The sequence below is a fragment of the Cyanistes caeruleus genome, chromosome 8 (genome assembly GCF_971803275.1).
Source record: "Cyanistes caeruleus chromosome 8, bCyaCae1.hap1.1, whole genome shotgun sequence".
Classification (NCBI taxonomy): domain Eukaryota; kingdom Metazoa; phylum Chordata; class Aves; order Passeriformes; family Paridae; genus Cyanistes; species Cyanistes caeruleus.
In genome coordinates this window covers 36,759,812-36,778,549 of record NC_141708.1, presented here as the reverse complement: position 1 = coordinate 36,778,549, position 18,738 = coordinate 36,759,812, and the positions used below count along the sequence as shown (strand labels likewise).

Genomic DNA, 18,738 nt, shown 5'->3' with positions numbered 1-18,738 from the left:
CTCCCAGATTTCCCTATGGAAATGTCCAGCATGGCAGCCCCAGGAGCTGGGAGAAGGTTTGGGATAGAAATTAAAGCTTCCTCAGTTTCCCAGCCAAGACCTCCAGAGCAGGAGGAGCCCTCCTGGGGCAGCACTGCTGACTGCAGCAGGTGGAGTTCACTTGCACACTCCACTCCTGGCCATCCCACACTCAGGAATTTTCCATTTCTCCATAACCAGGACAGCCAGAACAACCAAATTACCTCCACAAAACGTCCATTCTGTCGATTACTTTTATGGAGTAAAACTGTACTTTGAGACAACATTTTGCATTAATGTTTTTCTTCCTTGCAACAATTATCTCCTAGAAAAACAGATCCTGAACATTTGGAAAGCTGCCTCCAAACATGATATCCCGGGATACTGTGAAGTGATTCAAACACATTGCTGGGAGATGTCCTTCTGTGCCTTTATTTTCCCGTGTGCCAAACTGATACAGCTCCCAAGAAACACCCAAATTAACAATCCCACACCTCTAAAATGTCTGTGGCTCTGCAGAACCCCCAAATTGAGGCCAAACCCTGCCAAACCATCTCCACCAGGCAGTGGGGAAAGGGAGATCAAAGCTGTGGAAAGTGTTAGCACCCTTTTGTTCCTAAAACACTACAGGAAGATGTTGGTGCCGCTGAGGAGATGAGTTTGTTTTGGTTTATTACTTCATTTTATTCCTCTCAGAGAGCTGTGTGGGATTTACCTCCACAGCTCCCAGGAGCACAGGTAACACCATTCCTGAGGAACTGCAGCAGCAGGACATAGCAGGAACACTCCCAGTGCCTTCAGAAGAGAAGAGGGACCTCCTGCCCTCAGAACTGTTGATCCTTGTTAAAATATAATCAGTTAGACCAATTAATGAGGTGTGGTCAGCAGACACTTCCCAGCAGAACTGTCCACATGGAAATGGAGCCCTTAAGAGAATGGATGGATCTAAAATATATCTGGACACCAGAAAGCAGGGACACGAAATTTCAACCACCTCTGAGGGCTCACACTGCCTTAGATAATGAACATTTCCAGCAGCAACTCTGGCAGAGAGAGAAAAAAGAGCACTTTAGGCAAATTGAGATCACACTTCAGGGAAATAGCTGCCTAATGTTCCGTTTAACCAGCAGTGCAGCTCCCAAGGGTTTCCTGGCCAGACCCAGACACTCTTAGAACCCTCAGTTTCCTTCCCAGCAAACACAAAGTGCTCCCAAGCATCCTGAGGGCTCTCAGAGAAAGGAAAAAGAGAGAAGAAGCAGCTCTGTAACACCCTCACTTTACACAAGACATTCCTGGCTTTGGGTGACCTAATTGTGGCTTTCCAGCGCCTGAAGGAGAAAAGAAAGATGGAGATGGACTTGGGACAAGGGATGGAGGAGAGATGGGATAAGGGAATGGCTTCCCGGTGCCAGAGGGCAGGGATGGATGGGATATTGGGAAGGAATTGTTCCCTGGGAGGGTGGGCAGGCCCTGGCACAGGGTGCCCAGAGAAGCTGTGGATCCCTGGAAGTGTCCAAGGCCAGGCTGGAGCAGCCTGGGATAGTGGAAGGTGTCCCTGCCCATGACAGGGGAGGCACTGGGGGGCTTTAAGGTCCCTTCCAACCCAAATCAGTCTGGAATTGCTGCTGTTACAAACCCACACATTTCCAACAAACTTCATCATTGCCTTTACCCCAAAGCACCCAAAACCAATGCTTCTATTTCCTCCAAAGAAAGATACCTTGAAATAACAAGGCCCTTATTTACCTCTTGCCAGAAATAATCATCCCTTCTTCTTGAACTAATTTCATATTTAAGTCCAGACTTTTTTCCACCTACACTGAGACACTCACACAACCAGGAAAGCTTTCCAGCAGGGCTGGTTTATGGGGTTTTTATTGGCAAATGAATGATATGGTCTCTGCTATGTATACACCTAAATCTACTTTAGAACAAAAACAAATAGGGCTAAAGGGCATTTCTGAAATTTGCTCTGCTTATTTCACAGTCAGGCAAAGAGGGTTTTATTCAGGCTGTCCAGGAGACTGCTGCAGCCTTTCCTGAGCACGGCTTGGATTCAGCAGCCAGAGCAGATTTGAACAGGGCAGTCATTGTAGGGTTCTGCAACCAAAACCCCTTTCACATGCCCAGGTGCTGCTGCAGTGAGAACCAAACCAGATATCTGGGGGAAAAAAACCAGTATTTCCACAGCAAAGGAAGGGAAAAACTGATCTGGTAATTCCTCATGGCAAAAAAACCCCACATGGGTTGCATCAACAGTTGCCAAAGATGCAGGAAATGAAACTGTGGGACTTCTTTTCCTTGAGTGTGTGACAAAAAAATTCATCTGCAGGAACTGAGGGAAGAAATCTTGTACTGAGGCCAAGCTGCAGGACTGGAAACACCAGGAATCATCACAGGATCAAAGACCTGGATCTTATGAAATGGTCACCTTAGAGAGCTGGGTTTCCCTGGGTTTAAAAGGAATGTGGCTTCATCTCTGCTTAATCCCCCAGAATCACAGGAGAGCTGGGTTGGAAGGGACCTCTGGAGATGATCCAGTCCAAGTCCCTGCCCAGGCACGGTCACCTGGAGCAGGTGACACAGGAGCACTTCCAGATGGGTTTGGAATAAATCCAGAGAGTGAGACTCCACACCCTCCCCAGGCAGCTGTTCCAGGGCTCATGGAAAAGAAGTTCCTCATGTGGAGGTGGAGGTTGTGCAAGACAAACCAGCTGGATTGACTTTAGCTGCAGTGACAGTGGCTGTCACTGTGGAAATAAAACATTCTTTTGGCTGAACATCCCAGGGTTTGATGTGCAAGTGACATTTTGGAGGTAGAAATCAGATAAATTCTTATGTGCTCTGTTGCTCCTGTGAACAAAAAGCTCAGGAATATTCCTGGTGTATTTCCAGTACTGGCTGGGATTGGGAATTTCTCTCCAACTGGACAAACTGGGCAGGAGCTGCCCCCCAATTTTCAGTGCACTCCTTGAACTGAAACCAAAGGTTTAACCTAATTTCCATCACAGCAGAGCAAACCAGAACAGCTCCAGTTCAGAGAGGGAGACTCCACACCCTCCCCAGGCAGCTGTTCCAGGGCTCTGCCATCCTCATGGGAAGAAATTCTTCCTCATGTGGAGGTGAAGGTTGTACAAGACAAACCAGCTGGATTGACTTTAGCTGCAGTGACAGTGGCTGTCACTGTGGAAATAAAACAAATCTCCAGTTTCCTTTGGCTGAACATCCCAGGGTTTGATGTGTGAGTGACATTTCAAAGGTAGAAATCAGACAAATTCTTATGCGAGCAAAAGGCCCAGAAGTGTTCCCAGTGTGCTTCCAGCAGTCAGTGGGATTGGGAATTTCTCTGCAATTGAACGAAATAGGCAGGAGCTGCCCCCCAATTTTCAGTGCACTCTCTGAACTGAAACCAAAGGCTGGTGCTAATTTCCATCACAGCAGAGAAGTTCCATTCTGTCAAACCAGCGTGGGGTTTTGCCCTGCAGCTTTACCTTCCAGAAAGAATTTTATATTCTTATTTTATATTCTTATTTTATATTCTTATTTTATATTCTTATTTTATATTCTTATTTTTCAATAAAGCAAGCATTCCCATGCTCCTCAGTGGAAAAAAGGGAGGCTTTTGACAAGGAACACACTTGGGACTGAATTCCCAGCAGTGCTGTGGTGGTGTCAGACAAGCTGGGAGCAGTTGCTGTGTGTTCCTACCTGCAGAGCTTTCGTCTTTGCTGCCAAATGCTGCAGTTAGGAATTCCCAAAGAAAATCAGGCACGAGCTGAGCCCATGTTTCCCACCTTGATGGCTCAGCTAAAGGAAGAATTCCAATGGATATCCAGCTGCCCAGGCAGATCTCTACAAAGCCCTCATGGGATTTAATAAAAAGGAGAATATTTGGGGTTAATCCCATTTTCCACCACACAAGCAGACAGAAAAAGCAAAGAGGAGTGTTAGGAGAACACAATGGGAATAATCCAACACGTTCCATGGATCCCAGGCTGTTCAAAATCAATCCCAGGCACCTCAGGAACAGAGGAAAATGATTCCTGAGCAAATGAAGGAGGAGCAGGCGTCATTGAAAGCCACTTAACAGCCACATGCCAGAGCACTGAGAGCTGTTCAGCAGCAAAATGGAGAGAGAGGAGAAAAAATCATAATTAAGAACCCTATCATGTTTTAGCTTCCAGCAATAATTCTGACTTCCAATTAATTCCTACACATTTCTGCAAAGGGGAAAAAAGAACAAGTGAAACTGTGGTTTACACGAGATCTCACCTCTCATGCAGAGAAGTAAATTCGGGGTTTCTAGGAGTGTTTGTGCCCCTGGCAAATGATTTATTGGGAAAGACAAGCTTCCCCTAATCCACATCAAACAGAGCTTGGAACAACATAGGGAGAAGGAGCCCAAATGAGAGATTTTGATTTGTGCTTCTCACTGTGTTTTGGTGAGAAATGATGGGATTTGGATAACGTGGCACTAACAGGCTATTCATGGCTTACACACATTTTTGGTTTCATCAGGGAAAACTTATTATTTGTTGTTTTTAATGAAGGGAGATGCCAACGCCTCCTGCCAGGGAGAACCTTCCTTTCCTATCACACAGCAACTCCACTTCTGAGAATGTTCCCATATATTGATGGATATTCCCCACATGGCCCAGCTAAAAGGCATCCTGGGAATATTAATTGCCACAAAAACCCAGGAAAACTCAAGTTTCAGAAGCTGTTATTTACACAAGTGGAAAGAAAACTGTTTTCTGTCATGATCACGTGCAGCAATTGCTCCCAAATAGTTTGGAACAAACAAATAATCTCCTTTTCTCCTGGAAAAGCTGGTTATTCACACTGTCAGTGCTGATCTGCAGATTGGAATTAGTTTCCTTCAGAAACTTTGGTGTGAAATTCTAAAATAAAAAAGCAAAAGCTCTCCCAACCCTGTTACCTCCTATCAAATTCCATCTCCCCAGCTTTTTCCCTACACACCCCATCCCATCCATGCATTCCCATCCTTCAATTCCCACCACTAAGGGACTTGAAAAAATTACACTTTCATGAATATCAAATAAAAAAACCCAGCCGAAAGGGAAATCTGAGACAGGGGTGAACTTCTCCTCCTGAGACATATTCCTGCAATTACCCATTTCATTCCAAGTGAAGAGCTATCCAAAACATAGCCCAAATCCCTAAAATCTGTAGAATACACAGAATTAAACCCCAAAAAAATCCCTGTGTGTTGCCAGCTCACCAAAAATGTCATTTTGTTTAATTAACTCAAAAGCAATGACTCTCACCTGAAAAATGCTTCCATGTTTTCTTTCCTTCTGCCTCCATCCCTTCCACAGCCCTTGGAATATCCCATTAAAAATGGAAAGCTCACCTTCAAAATTCAGAATTTTTTTCCCCCAGGACAGTTTTTCCCATTTTTTATTTTTTTTTTCCTTTTAAAGGAGGGTAGGAAGAAAAAAATATTATTGAATGAAAAAAAATTTAAAATCTCCAGGAAAGTGACTTGCAGATCCAAAGATCAAAGTAAAAGCTCTGCATTTGCTGTCAGAAAAATAAACTAGAAGCTTTTATTTTGGCAATAAAAGCTGCTTTTCAAGGAAAATAATTTAAATTTGATTATTTCAATTCCTGTTTAATAGAAAATTAGAATTCTACCCAGGAAGTTTGAGCTTTGTTTTTCCATATCACCTATTACTGAAAGAAAGAGAATCAAAAAGGAGAAACCAATTTTTTCTGCACTTTCCTTTCCCTAAACAGAGAATCCAAACAACAGAAATCATTACAATATTTTAAATCCTGGACTCTTCCTGTCCCAAAATTCAATCCAACACTTATATGTCCCAAACATCATCTTCCACAGAAAACTTCATTAATTGCTCTCAATTATTTATTAAATCCAAGTGTGGTCTTGAAACAAATGCAGCAATGACTCAAAAAATATGAAAACTTTGCATCAGTGTCTAGTAAGTATCACAGGGACAAAATTTAGGATTTTTACAGTTTCCAGATGTGTGCCAAGAAGGCAATTCCACCTCACCTTGCCTGGGGCTTGGTCGGAAAAGGAGAGGAAAAGCAAAGATCACCAAGGAAAAGCACTTCAAGCTCAAACAGAAATAAAACCCCCAAACCCCCTGGTTCAACAGCAAGGGAAATTTGGGGAGTTCACACTCAGTAACCACTGAGAGAGCTTAGAAAACAAGACAGGACCTAAATCCTGGAATTGTGGAATGGTTTGGAAGAAACCTTGGAAATCATCCAGAGCCAGGGCAGGGGCACCTCCCATTAAACCTTGGAAATCATCCAGTGCCAGGGCAGGGGCACCTCTCATTATCCCAGACGGCTCCAACCTGGCCTTGGACACTTCCAGGGATCCAGGGGCAGCCACAGCTTCTCTGGGAAATCTATTCCAGGGCTCCCCACCCTCCCAGGGAGCAATTCCTTCCCAATATCTCATCCATCCCTGCCCTCTTCCAGCTTGAAGCCTTTCCCTTGCCTTGTCCCTCCAGGCCCTGACTGTATTATACCCAGTCCTGTTAAAAATTAATTTTATAATTACCAAAGAGTGCTTTTAAAACATCCAACTGCACTTTGGGGCCTGACTGTGGGATGGAAACCCCAAAAGGATGGAAAAGCTACAGGCGGGAACAACAAGGCTCTTCCCAAATCCTCCTCAGGGCTTGCCCAGAATTATGCCCATTTTGCTTGATTCAGGTGAAATTAACCCCAAACTACTCAACAGCAGCAGCATCTCCTCCAAGGAACTCTGAATCCCAAATTGCAAAAGCTGCTCTCCATTCCAGCTGGAATAAGGGCACAGAACTTGTTAGGAGGAAAGAGGTTGCTAGAGGACACGAAGTATAGAGCAAAGGGTTCCAAGAATCACTCACAGCCACAGGTTTTCATGAGGCAAAAAAGCCTTTATTTCGGGGTTTTCTCAACCCTTTTATAAGGTGTTCCAATCCAGGTTATCCTGATTGGAAGAAGGAACAACACCCCCCTCATCCCATTGGTGGGACAAGAGAGAAAACACTCTCAGAACATCTGTGCCTTGTTTTGGGAAAGTAAAACCTCGTTCTCCCTTGTCTTTCACAACAGCCCTTGAGAGAAGAAAAAAAATCCCAAAGACTTTCCCTTGGGAACAATCAGCCCCTGAGAGCTTGAAATTCCCTCAGGTTCAGAAAATCATCTCCACAGAAAATATTCCAGAACTAAAATGTTCCCTGGGAGAACATCTGGGAATTCTGGGGAGAGCATCTCAGCTCTGAACAGTCAGCTCCAGCCTTTCCAGGGGTTCTCCTGCCTCTGGACACAGGTGGGATCAGCTTCCTTCCCTCAGGATTTCGGAAATATTCCCAGCCTTCTGATTGTTGCTGTTTCATCCAGCTCATGAAAAAGAGGGATATTCTCAAATTCCTCAGCTTCCTCATTATTATAATTATCTAGTTCATAGCGAGGTGGGTATTGGTGTGGCTTTTCCAATTTAACTCTCAAAGAAGTTTTAATAGCCTTCATTAAACATTAATTGAATTAAAAACACGAGTTACCACGGATGTCTCCACTATATGGAACTCATATTCCATGGAATTTGTTGCCTCATTCCACAGGAATTAAGAACCTACAACAAACTGAAAGCTGTGATTGTGTTTTCCTTCACATTTCTGTACACTTCTGGCACAGAGCTTGCAAGTATAAAATGTATTTATTTCAGTTTAAAAAAGGAAAATGCATTAGAAAACTTGCCAGGACTTTCCTAGAGATATTTAAAGATCCTATAGAAATCTCTGTTACTTTTCTGGCTGTTTATTATTTATAGACACAGGGAATTTTTGATCCTGCAGCAATAAATTTATTGTGGCTCTTTCTCAGATGGATTTCTGCCCTTTCCTTGGGTCTTTGTCTCCGAGTGTAGACAGGAAATTCACTTTCAAAAAAACCCACCCCAGTGCTGCTCTCATTTGCAGGAAAACAGAGAAGATGACAAAGGTTTGGCTACCTCAGGTTTTCAAGAAAAGAGATGAAAAGAGAAAAAAAAAAAAAATCTTTGCAGCAACACTTCAGGAAATCAGCCCTGGGAAATGAAAGGATTTTGGGGTTGTTTTTCTTCACATTCCACAGCACTTCCAACAAAAGCTGAGCAAGAGCATGAGCCACTGATCTCCAAAGAATAAAAAATGCCAGGGTATTTCCATCTCCAAATCATCTTGCCAAGCGTATTTTCCTTTGTCAAAAGGATCAAATAACTCCCTGGCTGCATTAATGGAAAAATAACTACAATAATTCCAAACTACAGCTGCTTTTCCTGGGGATATTGTAGGAGCAGATATGGATCTACATAAACCTGTGGTCAAAATATTCCTTCAAGAGCTGCTTGCTGTTGATTCAACTCATTAATAAATTATATATAATTATTTCTGGTTAATTTTTCATCCAGCATGGCATTTCTTTGAGTACAGTTCCCACCCGGATTCAGCTCATTCCTGCAAAAACCCACCAAAAACCCCACCAAAAACAGGTGGTGATCAGGCAAGTGTTGGACTCTGGGAGGTCTTTTCCAGCCTCAGGAATTCTGTGCTTTTGCTTGGAAAAGCATCAATTTTAGGCATGTGAAAAAAGGAACACTCAAAAATCAGGAAGCGGCGATAAAAATGGGCATAATCCCTTAGATTTCTGTGGATAACTTCCCCCATCTCACACCCCTCCAGCAGATCCTCCATGTCCAGCACAAAAAATTCCTCCAGGATTTTCTTCAATCTTCCAAAAGGTGAAGACAGAGCCACACAAACCTTTTACAGCCCAAAAATACTGAATTCCCCTCACGCTCCTCTCCGGGTTTATTTCCCTCACCTTCACACACCAGCTAAGGATGCAATATTCCTGTCTGAAAGTACTGAAAAATAAAAGCAAAGCAGCAGAGCTGCAAAAATGTTTTTTCCCCTGGACCTAAGCAATGAGGAAGAGTGATGGGACAAGAGACTCCTCACGCTCTTGCCCACATGCTCAGGACTACTTGAAAAATGAAGGGTATTACAGGAAAAACTGGGATTTTTCTTGTAGAAACTGCACTTTATGCAAGAGAAATATGAAATCCAGCCCTTTTATAGCTTCTTTTAGGCTGGATTCAGTGTAACCAGTAGATGGAGAGAGACAGGAAGGGACAACCCCACATGTTTGGGTCACCAGTGACATTCCAGATGTTTAGGGAAGGGGAGAGGTCATGAGAAGAAGAGAAAAGCCAGCCAGGAGGACTCCCCTAGTCCTAAGGAATGTCCTGTCAAGTGAAATTATACAACTATAAAACATAAGTCTGTAATTTCTCCACCCAATGTCTGTGTACTTTCATCATCACATTAACCCAAGCTCTTTCCAAGGCTGCAAACTGAACCCTTCAGCATCTGTAGAAGTTTTTATTCTTCGGTTTCCAACATCTCCCCTCTCCCTTTGCACTAAAAAAATCTCAATTAGTGGAATTGGTAATCATCCATTGCATACACTGAAGCAAACAAGGTACTATTGTTATTACTACCATCACAATCACTAAAATGTATAAACCTTTTTTAAGGCACTTTTTTATTCAAGGTGTTAAACCCCATCCATTAACCAAATTATCTCGCCAGGTTCCATCATCTACTTTGATTTTTGACACTCCTCCTTTGAGGTTTTGTAAACATTTATAAATACTTTTAAAATTATCTGAGAGATTCATACAACACATTCCTTCAAAATCTTCACATCCATGTCCATGTGCCAACAAGAGAAAATCTATTGCTGCCCTGTTTTGTAAAGCTGCATGCCTAACACCTTTAACATCTGCTAAAAAAAACACTCAATGCAAGGGATGTAGCATTAGATTGTTTACTCAGCCAACATCCCAATCGATCTAATTGCTTTAATGCTTCTGTGGATGCAACAGGTGGCGTAAGAAGGGATGCTGCGAGTCTTTTTCCATAACCCCAAGGATTAAAATCATCCTTACACTCTGGTCCGTATTGATGAGTGAATGAGGTATCCACCTCATCTCACACACCCATAAAAACACAGAAAAGTGGAATGGTTGGAGTGGGAGGGATGTTTAAAGATCATCCAGTCTCCACCCCTGGCACCTTCCACTATCCCAGGTTGCTCCAAGCCCCAAAGTCCAACCTGGCCTTGGACACTTCCAGGGATCCAGGGGCAGCCACAGCTGCTCTGGGCACCCTGTGCCAGGGCCTGCCCACCCTCCCAGGGAACAATTCCTGCCCAATATCCCATCTATCCCTGCCCTCTGGCACTGGGAAGCCATTCCCCCTTGTCCCTCCATCCCTTGTACAGAATCTCTCTCCATCTTTCTTGTCAGCCCCTTCAGGCCCTGGAAGGCCACAATTTGGTCACCCCAAAGCTTCTCCTCTCCAGGCTGAACAATCCCAGCTGTGCCAGCCTTTCCTCCCAGCAGAGCTGCCCCATCCCTCAGGAACCTTTGTGGCTTCCTGTGGATCTGCTCGAACAGATCTGCATCTCCCTCATGCTGAGGGCCCCAACCCAAAGCAAAACTTCCTCGAGTTTCTTTTGGAACTTCCCAGTTGGAACTGCAGGCAGAACTGAGCCTTGTTGTGCTCTGAATGCCCTTTCCCAACCCCTGTCCAGCTGAGCAGGGACAAACCAGTGGGAATGCCAACGGGAAAGATTTTTCTGGTTGTGTCCTTTTGCTGACAAAAACAAAGCAGTGACATAAAAACTCTTTAGAAAACAATTTAAGAGGGATCAGCAAATCTCAGCTGTTAATGGAGCACGGCCCTTCAGCTGTCTCAGTGCCTCGTGCTGCCGGTGCAGGGGGCTGGAAACAGCTCCTGCCCGAGGACTGAGGGATAATCATGGACACAGACACACACTGAGACAGCAGCAGCCCCTGGAGGGGACGACAGCAGGAAGTCATTGCTGGACACAGAGCAGAGCAGTTCAACAGGTGGACATTTCTGCAGATTAAACATCACGAGGAAATGTCTCTTCTGGACAGCAAGGATGGAGCAAAGCCTCTCTCCTCTGATTCCTGAGATTTAAAGGATCACGTTTGACTGAGGTGATCAGAGGGATGGAGCAGCTCTGCTGGGAGGAAAGGCTGGGACAACTGGGATTGTTCAGCCTGGAGAGGAGAAGCTTTGGGGTGACCTCACTGCGGCCTTCCAAGAGCTACAAGAAACATGGAGAGAGGCTTTGGACAGAGGCCTGGAGTGCCAGGACACAGGGAATGGCTTCCCAGTGCCAGAGGGCAGGGATGGATGGGATATTGGGAAGGAATTGTTCCCTGGGAGGGTGGGCAGGCCCTGGCACAGGGTGCCCAGAGCAGCTGTGGCTGCCCCTGGATCCCTGGAAGTGCCCAAGGCCAGGCTGGAGGGGCTTGGAGCAGCCTGGGATAGTGGAAGGTGTCCCTGCCCATGGCAGGGGGTGGAGACAGATCCTCTTTTAGATCCCTGCCCAAACCATTCTGGAATCCTGTGACCCCTGAAGGAGGAAAATGGAGGCTGAGGCAGCACTGAGTGTAGGGACACTCAGCAGGGCCCCAAGAGGGACCAGAGTCTCCCCACCCCAGAGCTCAGGGCCAAGGAAAACCCTCTGCCCTCAGCAGGACCCTGCTCTCCACTGAGCCAGGGAAAAGCAAACAGCTTCTCCATGATGCAATTTGGCCTCTGCTCTCCTCCAGGGAGAAAACGGGAGGAAAATTACTTTTTTCCTCTAGAATCTGGGGAAAATTAATCAAGATTTGACCTTTGTCTCTAATCCTTTGTATGTTAACCTTCCTCAAGTAGAGCAGATGTCTTGGGCTGCAAAATTATTCCGAACCAGAAATCCGTATGTTTTAAACAGTGCTGGTGGGAAAAGGGCTCCAGGATGTGCAAGGAGAAGCCTTGTACAGCCACAAACCACTTCACACCTCTGATCAGGAACCCCCGAGGGCACAGAGCTCACTGCACACCCAGAGAAAACAGAAATTAAGCACTGAAACTCCTGTCCCAGCCACTGGCCAAGCCATCCAGCTCACTTTTTAGCAGCTTTTTGAAAAATTTCAGGCTTTTTGTGTTGTGTTAGTGAATCATTTCAATGGAAAAAAAGGAGAATTGTCAGAAGGAACACAGGATTTGCCTCTCCCCATAGAGTTGGGGTGGATACAGGCTGATCAGACCTGGGCCACTGAAGGGTTTGCCTGGGAGGCCAACAAAGCTATGAAAACATTGCCTTGTTTTGAAGGTTTAAAAAAAAAAAAAAACCAAAAAAAACATTACATAAGTGCAAAGCTGCAGGAATGATCACTGATTTCTATGATTCAAACAAAAATCAACTTTTGACTGGAGGGTTTTGTTTTGTTTTCACAAATAATGAAGAAGCCTCTTGTTCCTATTCAAAACTGAAAAACTGAGAAATTAACATTTCTGAAGGCTTGCTCTGGATTTCCATGGAATAAATCCTTCCCCTAGTTCACATAAAGAGCTTAATTTTATTTTTTTTTTCCCCCTCCTTAATCTGCCCCAAACATCCTTTCTTGTGCTGCTGCTTGGTACCAGGCAGCCAAACAGCCCCCCAGAAGTGTGGAATTCCTGTGTGAGCTCACTGCAGAGGCAGCTGATGGGATTCCAGCCTCTCTGGGGATGCACTGCATGTTTGGATACTTTTCCATGCCTAAGGACAGCCTTTGGTCATTTCCATGGGGAATTCATGGATTTAATACAGGTGGAGTAAACATCCCAAAGCCAGGGCTGTGCTCAGTGTGGATGGATGTGCACAGGAGAACTCCCCCACAGGCTTCCCACACATCACAGCTACAGCAGTGACAGAATCCCAGGGTCACTGAGGCTGGAAAATCCCTCCCAGCCCATGCAGTCCAAGCTGTGCCTCATCCCCACCTTGTCCCCAGCCCAGAGCACTGAGTGCCACGTCCAGCCCTTCCCTGGACACCTCCAGGCATGGGGACTCCAAAGCTCCCTGGGCAGCCCCTGCCAAGGCCTGAGCTCCCTTGCCATGGAGAAATTCCTCCTGGTGTCCAAGCTGAGCCTCCCCTGGCACAGCTTGAGGCCGTTTCCCCTTGTCCTGTCCCTGTTCCCTGGCAGCAGAGCCCGACCCCCCCTGGCTGTCCCCTCCTGTCAGGGAGTTGTGCAGAGCCAGAAGGTTCCCCTGAGCCTCCTTTGCTCCAGGCTGAGCCCCTTTCCCAGCTCCCTCAGCCCCTCCTGGGGCTCCAGCCCCTTCCCCAGCTCCGTTCCCTGCCCTGGACACGCTCCAGCCCCTCCAGGGCTCTCAGGGCCCAGAACTGGACCCAGCCCTCAAGTGCAGCTTCACCAAATTAAATCCATGAACAGGATTTATGACCAACACAAGAATTTCTGCAGGAAAGGAATGGACATGAAGATTTCCCAGCTCACCAAGGGACGGGAGCACACAAACCCTGCCATGTGTAAGGAAAGCAGCCACCAGCAAAGATGAAACTGCACCAGGCAGAGGCCAAAGCAAGTGAATATTTTTGGAAAAAGCAAGGCAGAGACTCCAGACAAGATCCTTGCCATCCCCCAGCCTGTCTGTGCTCAAGCAGGTGGGTGGGTGAAAAGTTACACCAGATGCCACGTTATGTTCCCTCCAAATACCCTCAAAATGCTTCATATGGGTACAGCTTAAACCTTTTTTTGTGTTTGAAATCATCATGTGAGTACCTCACATCCAGCAGGGAAAAATCAGAGAATCACAGAGTGGTTTGGGAAGGGACCTTTAAGTCCACCTAGGGCTGCCCCTGCCGTGGGCAGGGACACCTTCCACTAGCCCAGGCTATCCATCCAACCTGGCCTTGGACACTTCCAGGGATCCAGGGGCAGCCACAGCTGCTCTGGGCACCCTGTGCCAGGGCCTGCCCACCCTCCCAGGGAACAATTCCTTCCCAATATCCTACCTAAATTTCCCCTCTTTCTGTTTGAAGCCATTCTCCTTATCCTATCACTCCAGCTCCTGACACAGAGTCTCTCTCCAGCTTCCCTGGAGATCCCTTCAGATTGGAAGCAGATCCTTTGGATCCTTTAAGTCTTCACAAAATTTAAAATGTTGGAAATAATCCACTCCATATCTTCAGAGTGGGTGGGCAGCAGAGCAGTGTGGAGGAGTGAGAAAAGCACACCACAAAATGGTGACTGCAGGGCCAGAGGAGCAGCACCCGCTTGTTTCCCTCCAAAGATTAAGCCAAACAAAGCAAAAGATGAAAATAAAATGTTTTATAACAGCATCACTACCCAATGAATTTTTATTTTGTGAGCCTGTGGTAATGAACTCTTGTTTTGTGAGCCCACGCAAAAAAAAAAATAAAAAAATAAAAAAAAAAATAAAATGCAATTCCCAGACAGCAGCAGAAAAAAAACCCAAAAACATCTTTTAAAGGAACTTCTTCTTCCTCCTAGTGGTGAAGGTAGCTTTCCCAGCACACAGGGAAGGTGTTTACTCCTCATCATCCCTCACCAGGTGTATTCCCCACCATCCCACAGCAGCTGTACCCCTCAACACCTGAAATCTGAAATCCTGTATCCTGTACCCTGAGAACACCTGCTGAAAGCAGCACTCTCCCATCTCCCAGCCACCAGCACTGGCACAGCTGGAAGCAGGAGGCTCAGCCCCCTGATGGAGCAACCACAGCACCCCCTCCTTCAGCAGGAAGCCAGAACCAAAAGAAACCCACCCTGCCCAGGGAAGAACATGGAAAAATTCCTTTGAGGGGGTTTATGGACTTCTGTATATATATATATATATATATTCCCAGGGTTTAAGGTCAAGGTGTCACTGGTTCCACTCAGCAGTTTTCCAGATTAAATCCAACTCAGCGTCACTAAAATCCACTAAAAAACACCTGTGCCAGGAGGCTGCTCTGGAGAACTTCCTTGGAGCAGCACAGCCAAAAAGCAAAAATCATCTTCCTGCTTTGGAAGGACCCTGTGAACAGTTTCATCCCTCCCACCCCATGGATTCAGCTTTGAGGGACACAGAGCCATACAGAAAATACCCCAGTTATGAGTCCACAGCTGATGTCAGGGGAGCTCAGGAGCTGCAGCCTCTCCAGGAATATAAAAGCTCCTCCATGCATCTCCAAAAAAATCTCCCCCTCTGATCCCTACACAGCAATTAAAGCCTGAAATGCTTTGCTTGATAACTCCAAGCAAATTCTGGCTGAATGGGACGAGTTAAAGGGCAAAGAAACCCTATCAGTGATGTAGCTGAGGCTTTCCTCCCTTGTATACTCTTATCTCAGTAATCACATTGCACAAATACACACACACCTGGGGATTTAAATCTCAGCTTCTGCAGGGGAATGCTTGGAAAACTGCATCCAGATGAATATTGAGGAGGTCTCTCACCTCAGGCCCCTGCACAGGCTCCTGCAGCATTGAGCTGAAATGTGAGCATCACCCTCTGGAATCTGGACTCAGCAGGAGCTGTGGGTGAGCCCAGCAGAAAAGGTTTTTTCACTCTGGACTTAAAATCATCCCCTCAGCTCTGTCCCAGTTCAGGGGCATGGCCAGGAATTTGCTATGGATGGAGGGTGAAGAAAAAAAGGGGGTTTGCCCCAACCAAAATTGTTTTAGTAGGAACATCAGCACTGTTCCAACCTTTGGAAAATAGTAAGGAATAAAATGCAGTACCAGGCACCACTTCCTTCACCAAAATGGGGACAGAAAGACAAGGCTGCAGGATGGACTCTGGCCTCAGACACTGTGAACTGAACAAAGGGCACAAGCACACCAGCACAGGAAAATCAAACTCATTTGTTCAGTTGTTAATTAATCAAACTTGAAGGGAGCATTCCAAGCCCAACCTGTAAAGCCTTGTCCAAAGGCTCTTCCTGGACAACAGGGAAACCTGGATATTTCTGCCCAGGGCAGTGGTGGAGTCCCCATGCCTGGAAGTGTTCACAAGACCTGTGGATATGGCACTTGGGGATGTGGGTTGGTGGTGAACATGGTGCTGGTTGATAATTGGACTGGATGATTTTAAAAGTCTTTTCCAACCCTAATAATTCTATGACTCCATTATTTACTCTGTAAAAACAAGTTGGCTCCCTCCCCTCCCTTACACCATCCCTGTGGATTTTCTGTTCTCCCTTTCTTGCCCAACCTCCTTGCAGAATCCTTATCTTTATTTTCCTTGGCATTCTGAAAAAACTTCTGTAACACAAAGCAGCAGGGAAAATGCCCTGGAATGGTTCTTTCCAGAGAAAGGTTTGTATTTACACCAAAGCTGAGGCTGAGGGCATGCAACAGCCCTAAAATGTGTGTTCAGCACGTGTTAAGTGCAGAGTGAGGAACACCCAGCCCTCGCTGCCACTGTGCAATTTTCCACACCACTGTTCTCTTCCTTCCCTACAGCAAATTCCAGAGCCCAGGCAGGAACATTATATCTCCTCACATCTTGGGTCCTCATTAGCATTCGAGGCCAGGGGAGCGTGAGGGAATTTTTAAACAGAGCAACGCTCCTTGGTCCAACTTTTGCACAGAACACCAACAGGCTCCCATCTCCCTGCCATGCTCCAGGCCCAGATTAGCAGAAACGCTTGGTTTTGTGATGAAAAACAAAATTAAAATAGGGTACAGGCATCACTGAGAGCTTTAACTAAGCTACAGAACAGAGGCATCGATAGAACTCACTCAGATGGCAAAGGATGCTCATGAAACACTCAAATACAAATAGTCTGATGTCTTTAACCAGCCAAGCCGACACTGAGCCACGGGCAGGGCCTGATGGCAGCAATTCCCCCTGGCCAGGAGGCACAACTTCTTCCCTGGCCACTGCCCAGCCCTGAACACATTGGCCACAGAGGCTGTGGGCTCTCCTGCCTGGGGCTGTGGCACAGCTGTGTGCACACAATGCTGTGCCCTGTGCTCTGGGATGGCCCTGCTGGAGCAGGGAGGTGCCACCAGCTGCCCTCTGAGCTCCCTTCAGCCTCACCCATCCTGGGATCCTGTGACTTTAAATTCAAAGGGTTCACCAATAGAAATAAATCACAGTAAAGCACACTGGGGCTCTCAGTATCACCAAGAAACCTCCTCAGAAGTGAAATTATCAGGTAGATTCCTGGGAGAGAGACTCTGGATGTTGCTCCAGTAAGTGCTGCAATCCACACTCAGGTCAAATTCAGTGTGAAGAAAAGATCATAAAATCCCAGAATCACTGAGGTTGGAAAAGCCCTCCAAGATCACCAAGTCCAACTTTTGACCAAGTCCCAGCATACCCACAGCACCAAGTGCTACATTTATTCATTTTATCAATGTCTCCAGGGACTTTGACTCCATCACCTCCCTGGGCTCCCCTGCCAAGGCCTGGGCACCCTTTCCCAGAAGAAATTTCTCCTGCTGTCCAACCTGAGTGTCCCTGGCACAGCTTGAGGCCAACTCCCCTCACCCTTTGAGCTCCGTGTCCACCACCATAACTCAACTTAAATTTGATTTTCCTTTATCTGCATTATCCACCCAGGAAGGAGCAGAGCAATCCTTGCCATCCAACTTGGCTGTGCTTTTTCAAGTCAATATTAAAGCTTGGTTTTGCTGATATCTTTGACAGTGTGGGTCCCTTCCTAGTCTGGATATTCCATGATTCTCCATGCCAGGACAGCCCAAAACCAGAGATGGGAGATACACACAGAATTGCCTTCTGCTCCTTGCCCTGGCTGGATTTAAGCAGCACAGATCATTAATGAAACAGAGAGATAGACCTGGCTCTCTGAAATTAAAAAATTGCTATTATTGGTGCAACCAGCTGGATCTTATCTACTCTCATTGCAGTGAAAAAGCTGTCCTTGAACTGCACACAAATCCCCATCTCTGCTGCTTAAGCTGGAAATATCTCAGTCTTGCATTCCCCACTAAAGAAAGTTTTCTGAAAATGAGAGCTCTTAGGAGGTGAATAAAACTTTACACTTAATTAAAACAATTCCAGGCACTGCAGACATCAGAAATGGTGGCCTTGAATTCAGGGACTTGTTACAACTCTTTTCTCTGCCACAATGCAATTATGTCTGGCAATTAACCTGACGTTTTTCTTCAGGGCATCCTTTCTTTTAAATCACCTGAGTGAAAACAAAAAGGCAGATCTGTGTCTCCACCACACGTTCATTGCATCGTTTAAGATAAAATAAAGTGCTTTCAATACATTTTGGTGGGGGGGGAGGGGGAAGTCAGAGAGTTTTACAAGTTGTAGCAGCCTTTTCTGGGACTGGTCCCTTCCAACCCAAACCAATCTGGGATCCTAAACATGCTTGTACCCCTAATTTAGAGGTGAGCCTCTTGTTATGTCTTTAATGATAAGAAAGGTTCATCTAAGGCTGTCAAAAGATCCTAATTTCTCCTCCTAAAAAAAGAAATCAAAACCTGAAGAGCTTTGTTCCTCAGCTCTGCTCTGCTGGAGGGACCTGGAGACAGTCCAGGGGAGGCACCAGGATGATCAGAGGGATGGAGCAGCTCTGCTGGGAGGAAAGGCTGGGACAGCTGGGATTGTTCAGCCTGGAGAGGAGAAGCTTTGGGGTGATCAAATTGTGGCCTTCCAGTGCCCAAAGAGGCTGACAAGAAAGATGGAGAGAGATTCTGTACAAGGGATGGAGGGCCAGGACACAGGGAATGGCTTCCCAGTGCCAGAGGGCAGGGATAGATGGGATATTGGGAAGGAATTGTTCCCTGGGAGGGTGGGCAGGCCCTGGCACAGGGTGCCCAGAGCAGCTGGGGCTGCCCCTGG

At 46.1% G+C, this 18,738-nt stretch overlaps 1 protein-coding gene and 1 long non-coding RNA gene across 9 annotated transcripts in view; both read right to left on the bottom strand.

The window, feature by feature from the left end:
• Positions 1-18,738, bottom strand: part of PRKG1 (protein kinase cGMP-dependent 1) — a 366,718-nt gene that overhangs the window by 238,707 nt on the left and 109,273 nt on the right. The window lies entirely within an intron of this gene.
• LOC147652023 (uncharacterized) lies at positions 1,878-6,946 on the bottom strand. Its single transcript, XR_015289917.1, has 4 exons — positions 6,909-6,946; positions 5,307-5,359; positions 3,727-3,880; positions 1,878-3,509 (listed from the first exon to the last, which is right to left on the bottom strand). It is a non-coding gene; the product is annotated as an uncharacterized LOC147652023 (long non-coding RNA).